This window comes from Arvicola amphibius, chromosome 15, assembly GCF_903992535.2.
Source record: "Arvicola amphibius chromosome 15, mArvAmp1.2, whole genome shotgun sequence".
Taxonomy (NCBI): domain Eukaryota; kingdom Metazoa; phylum Chordata; class Mammalia; order Rodentia; family Cricetidae; genus Arvicola; species Arvicola amphibius.
In genome coordinates, this window is record NC_052061.1 from 34,644,355 (window position 1) to 34,650,445 (window position 6,091).

Consider the following 6,091-nt stretch of genomic DNA (forward strand, 5'->3'; position numbering starts at 1 on the left):
AAGATAGTCTCCTGAGCCAGAGTCCCTTCTCAGCGGCCAGCAAGGTGGCCCAAGCTGGGCTGATGACTCTGTACCCACTTCTCTTGTTTTCCTTGACAATCTATTGTGCCACTGTGCTGCTAACTCTTGTTTACAGGAAACAAAATTAATTCCAGTTTGAACTGCTTCATTTTCCACGCCCTTCTTCACCTCAGCGGGGGTACCTAACCTGTGGATTACTAAATGAATTAAACAACCTAGAAAATGCAGAACTAACGAATTATTGAAACGTGAGATTAATAGTGTGGGAACATTCAATTTGGCGATTGTGTTATTAGTGTAGAAATGGTTTAGATGCAGGGTATTCTCAAGACTGTCTTCCTGATCAGCAAGATAAGCAAGGGACTTTTTTTTTTTCTTTTCTGTATCATGAATCGCCTTTGGTTCCTGTGAAATTCCCTGGCCCATGGATTTTTCCCATTCTCCTCTCTTCTAAAATCTGAAAACCTTTCTTCCAGGTACTTTCTTTGGCCTCTCCCACTTCTTTCATAACCACCTTGACCTTGGATTTGTGCAAGGTCTTGCAGTCTGGGTACCTTTCTGAAGGTCCACCTTGGGGTCACTCCTCCTCTGCCCCGTGGCCACATCTCCTACCACCACCAGCCTTCCCTTCTCCTAGAGAAGCACAGTGGGTCCTCAACAGAACTGTGGTCAAAATCAGAATGGCTGGTTGGGGAACAGGAACCTCACAGAGGTACTTCCTGATAGGATTTGCAGGAGACCTGAATGCCGGAAGAGGTTGTTACCATGCCTAGAAAGGTAAATTCAGCCCCAAGTGGTTGATATGGAATGTTAGGCCAAGCAGCCTGGAAAAACCACTTGGGACATCTTAGAAAGACTGAGCGACATGCCATGATTTTTGCCTCATGACTGGTTCTATAGGAGCATGGAAGAAAGTCTTTCTCTGCCCACCCTACCCCCTCTTTTCAGCTTCTTTCTGACTCAGCTTGTACCTACCCCCTTACAATCATTATGATCTTGAAAAGCCATTTCCTTCAAAAGAGGCATAGCATCTAAAATGGTTGCTGCTGGTTTGGTAAGAGTCAAAGGGAGCTGCCTCCACCCACGGCCTAGGTGCACAATCAGGAAATGCTTCCTAAAGTCAACCTCGAACAATGCGTTAGTCTCCCGTAAAATATCCATGAATGTTTCCTGTGGAATTTGGCTGAGGCTTCTTTCCTCTCTATCCTTCAGATTACACAACCTCCAGCTCAGACAAAGCTGAAACGGCTCTCTTACCAAAGACAGGGTGACAGCAAAGGGGAGGGCAGAGCCGGGAGAATCAGGCTAGCCAGGGGCATGGCCCTTTACAAGGAACAGGGACCCAACCAGGCACTTCGTCAAACTTCGGTCACTGCTACCTTGGCTGCGCAGCCTGCAGTTTGCCATTCAGTGTTTAAAACTGGAAAGACAAAGAAAGATTCCTTCCAGATCTATCCCTCCTCACCTCCCTTTGTAATCAGTGGTCCTTGTCCTGATGAGCAGAAGAGAATTGCCGTTACTGCCTTCCCCCCTCAGCAGATGGAAGAGTAACCCCTGTGGAAATCAAGACTGCCTTTACTGCTATTCCTCTTTTACACTTATTTGACAACTTTCTGTTCTGTCTCTTCCTTGTTGCCTAACTTTACACTCATATCACATGCAAATATCTAACTATAAACATCCTGTGAATGAACCGTATCTTGGTCACTAATCACATTTCAAAACATCTCATCATCTTTAACATGCTACAGAATTCAGACATGATCCTGCTTGTCATCTTCCAGTCTGTGTGCCAAAGCTAGTACAGTCATGCCAGAGTGAAGTGTGCGTTGTGCTGTGGAAAAAAGGACACATCACAGAAGCCTTGCAGAATACCATCCACAGTGTGAGCAAAATGGTTATTAAGTTCCTAATGTAATATTGTCTGTTATCATACAGCTTTCAAATTTATTAATTTACTTACCTCCTTTAGGAAATTTCAGTGAATTGTTCTAGGTGTGATAATCTTTATTGGCCAGCAGGTGTCGCAGTTGCAACCGTGTGTAGGTGAGACGGCAGAAAGATACGACCAGAGCGTGTTGCTTTACTTACATAATGACAAATGTGCCTTGTTTGACAAATTTAAGAGCAATTAAAGAGATTCCATACACGGAGAGAGTTTTTTGGTGGTCAGAATCAGAAAAAAAAAAAAAAGCTTTCTGTTAGTCTTGAGCCATGATGTGCACAGCAGACAGATGTAAAGCCACAGGCATCTTGGTGTGAAAAAATGGCGGGCTGCGGTGAGAAAGTTGGAGTCCTAGGCAGGTTGCTGGTGAGAAACATGCCCAGGCTGGAGAACTGGGAATTCTGTGGAGCGAGGAGAGGGTGTCCCAGTAAGCGTGGACTTATTTCCACGTGGGTGCCAGATGAAGAGGACCACACAAGATGAAGTAATCCCACAGTAGCTCTGAATATGGTATAGAAAGGGGTTCTTTATTTAAAGGGGAACGCACAGATCACAACAGGGAACAGGAATAAGTTCAGCATCCAGGTTGGGGGGAAGGTGCGTGGGCGGGCCTGCATCTTTTTGGTACCCAAGGCCACACCCAACCTGGTCCAGCCTCTCAAAAGCCATCGCCTAAAGGAGGTTCTGTTATGGTTTAGATAAAACGCTGTGCAGTTCCCCAAGGGGTGCGGGCCATGAGGGGCAGCTGGGTCCCACCATCAGAGGCCTCTGTGGATCCCAGGCAGATGGGAGGTGACAGGTGAGAAACCTTGGTAGGTTGGGTCATTGGTGGGGAAGCCGGTCCCACGAGGAGCCGCGGTGGGTGACAGATAGGCACACCATTCAGACAGAGGATTTGAGTATAGTTTATTCAGTGGGTTATGGGAGGAAAGGGAAGGGAGAGAGGAAGGGAGGGAAAGGGAGAGAGAGAGAGAGAGAGAGAGAGAGAGAGAGAGAGAGAGAGAGAGAGAGAGAGAGAGAGAGAGAGAGAGAGAGAGAGACAGATAGAGAGAGAGAAACACAGAGAGAAACACAGAGAGAGAAACACAGAGAAACAGAGAGAGAGAAACAGAGAGAGAAACAACAGAGAGAGAGGGAAGTAAAGGAGAGGGGAGGGGAGGGGAGGGGAGGGGAGAGGAGGGGAGGGGAAGAGAGGAACCCTAGCAGCAGCCACCTCTCCGGAGCACAGGCTGGAAGAGGAAGGAAAATCCCCTTACCTTGGCAGAAGTGGGCGGGGCTTGTCTCTTAAAGGGACAGGACAAACCATTACAGGTTCCCCAACAGCTTTGTAGACCAGGTTTACCTTGAACTTAGAGATCCACCTGCCTCTGCCTCCTGAGTTCTGGGACTAAAAGTGTGCACCACCACCACCTGGCTACACTCAGTCTCTTATTCTCAGTACTGTGACCAGTTGTGAACATCCCTCCCATGTCTGCTGTCCTGGCACAAAAACTTCTCTGACCAAGGTTGAAAGCAGCCCAGGTCTACAAATACAAATATGAATATTTGGAAGGCAATTTGATAGCATAATCACATAGCAAAATAACAATGGCAGATTCTACCCTAGTGCTCTGACCTCCCCAGCTTTGACCAGGATTACAGGAGCAGGTATGAAATTCCCTCCAGTGAAACAGGCCTCACATCCAATCGGAAATCAGTTAAGTTACTCCATGACAGCCATGCCGCCTATTACACCAATAGGCATATCTTCCCTGGCAGGTTGGTATTAAACCACGTAGTGCCCAGCTGTGGGTGGGACCAGTGATGTCTTTTCTCCTCGGCAACTTAATTGCATCTTCAGTCACTATGACAACCAGCCTACAGGAGAAAGTTTACTGTTGCCTTGAGACTGATCTCTCTATGTTCTGCAGCCAAACTGTGTGGTGTCTCCAGCAATAGGGTTGTACCACATAGTTGTGGTGGGTAGCCGAGGGCAATAGCATTTAAACAATTTGTCCAGCCCCAGCAGAAGGTCAAGAAAGCTTGCTCAGAAGAACTATTTAAATTCTGATCAGTGGGGGAAAAAAAATCACAGGTTGGCTTTTTTTAAAAAATGATTTATTTATTTCTACTTTATATGCATTTGTGTTTTGTCTGCATGTATGTCTGTGTGAGAATGTCAGATCCCATGAAGGTAGAGTTACAGGCAGTTGTGAGCTGCCATGAGGGTGCTGGGAACTGAACCCAGGTCCTCTGGAAGAACCGCTAGTGCTCTTAACCGCTGAGCCATCGCTCCAGCCCACAGGTTGATCTTAATGATTTAAAAAGTTCCCTTTCCTGGTTCTCTATCAAATACCTAGTGCCTTGCCAGGGCTGGACCCAGGGTCACCTTGTTTCTGTTCATCGTGGTGTTTGCACTCCCCAAACCTACTGTCTTTGGGTCTTTCCTACACGGCTGGAAGTACTGTCCCCTTAATTGTATTCTATAGTATCCTTATTTTAGCTCTTCACTCTGACCTCTGCCTTTGAGCTTTGTATGCTTTCTTCTTGTGCCCAGAACAATAACCAACTTGTAGCAACGGCTAGTATAAGTCTGCCCTGTCTCCAAGAGGTCTGTCTCTGCCCAGTAGCATTTGCTCAGTGCCTCTTCTTCTGGCCCCTGATCTCTGCTGCCCTCTGGTGACTATGTGCAGCTCTGCCTCATGATGAGCCTGCAAGAGTTCCTGTTCAGAAATTATAGAACTTTCCCATCTTGGTCTCTGGACTGCCCTTTCTGTCTCATTTCCTGTTTGAGAAGGGAAATGGAGTGCTGTAGTATGGATTTCCAAACAGCCACAACGGCTGGAGCTTTCTTCACGGGCATTTGGCCTATGAGAGATAACTTCGAGAAGCATAAAGACTACCTGAAGACAAGACACCGGACTGTTTCCTCATCAGTCAACCCTCCCCATGCTGGCTGAGCATTGTCTTCAGGGGCATCATCTGTCAATAATTAAGGCTACCCCCTGTCAATCTTCTGCCTTAGTCCATTTTAGGTAGCTATAATAAAATGCCTCAGACTAAGTATTAAAAAAAAAAAAAAAAAGACGTTTGCCAGGTGCACAACTTTAATCCTAACACTTGGCAGGCAGAGGCAGGTGGATCTCTGAGGCAGGTGAGTTTGAGGCCAGTCTGGTCTACAATGTAAGTTTTAGGACATCCAGGGCTACACAGTAAAACCCTGTCTTGGAAAGCCAATATATACGTGTGTGTGTGTGTGTGTGGTGTGTGTGTGTGGTGTGTGTGTGGTGTGTGTGTGTGTGTGTGTGTGGTGTGTGTGGTGTGTGTGTGGTGTGTGTGTGTGTGGTGTGTGTGTGTGGTGTGTGGTGTGTGTGTGGTGTGTGTGTGTGTGGTGTGTGTGTGGTGTGTGTGTGGTGTGTGTGTGTGGTGTGTGTGTGTGGTGTGTGGTGTGTGTGTGGTGTGTGTGTGGTGTGTGTGGTGGTCTGTGTGTGTGTGGTGTGGTGTGTGTGTGTGGTGTGTGTGTGTGGTGTGTGTGGTGTGTGTGTGGTGTGTGTGTCTGTGTGGTGTGTGTGTGGTGTGTGTGGTGTGTGTGTGTCTGTGTGTGTGTGGTGTGTGTGGTGGGTGTGTGTCTGTGTGGTGTGTGTGTGGTGTGTGTGGTGTGTGTGTGTGTGGTGTGTGTGTGTGTGGTGTGTGTGTGGTGTGTGTGTGTGTGTGTGTGTGTGGTGTGTGTGGTGTGTGTGTGTCGTGTGTGGTGTGGTGTGTGTGTGGTGTGTGTGGTGTGTGTGTGTGTGTGTGTGTGTGGTGTGTGTGTGTGTGTGGTGTGTGTGTGTGTGTGTGTGGTGTGTGTGTGTGTGTGGTGTGTGTGTGTGTGGTGTGTGTGTGTGTGGTGTGTGTGTGTGTGTGGTGTGTGTGTGGTGGTGTGTGTGGTGTGTGTGCCAGGGCCTGCGCACATGCGGAAGTCAGGACAACTTGGAGCAGTCAGTTCTTTCCACCCTGTCATCAGGCTCACTGAGCCATCCCATCAGCCTCGCTTTTTAATTTCTATTTTGCTGGACTTCCAGGCCATCCCATACATTGGTTATCAGGGCTCCCTGTAATCTTATTTTTCCAGTCCCTAAACTTGAGGCCCCAAGCAGAGTACCTGGG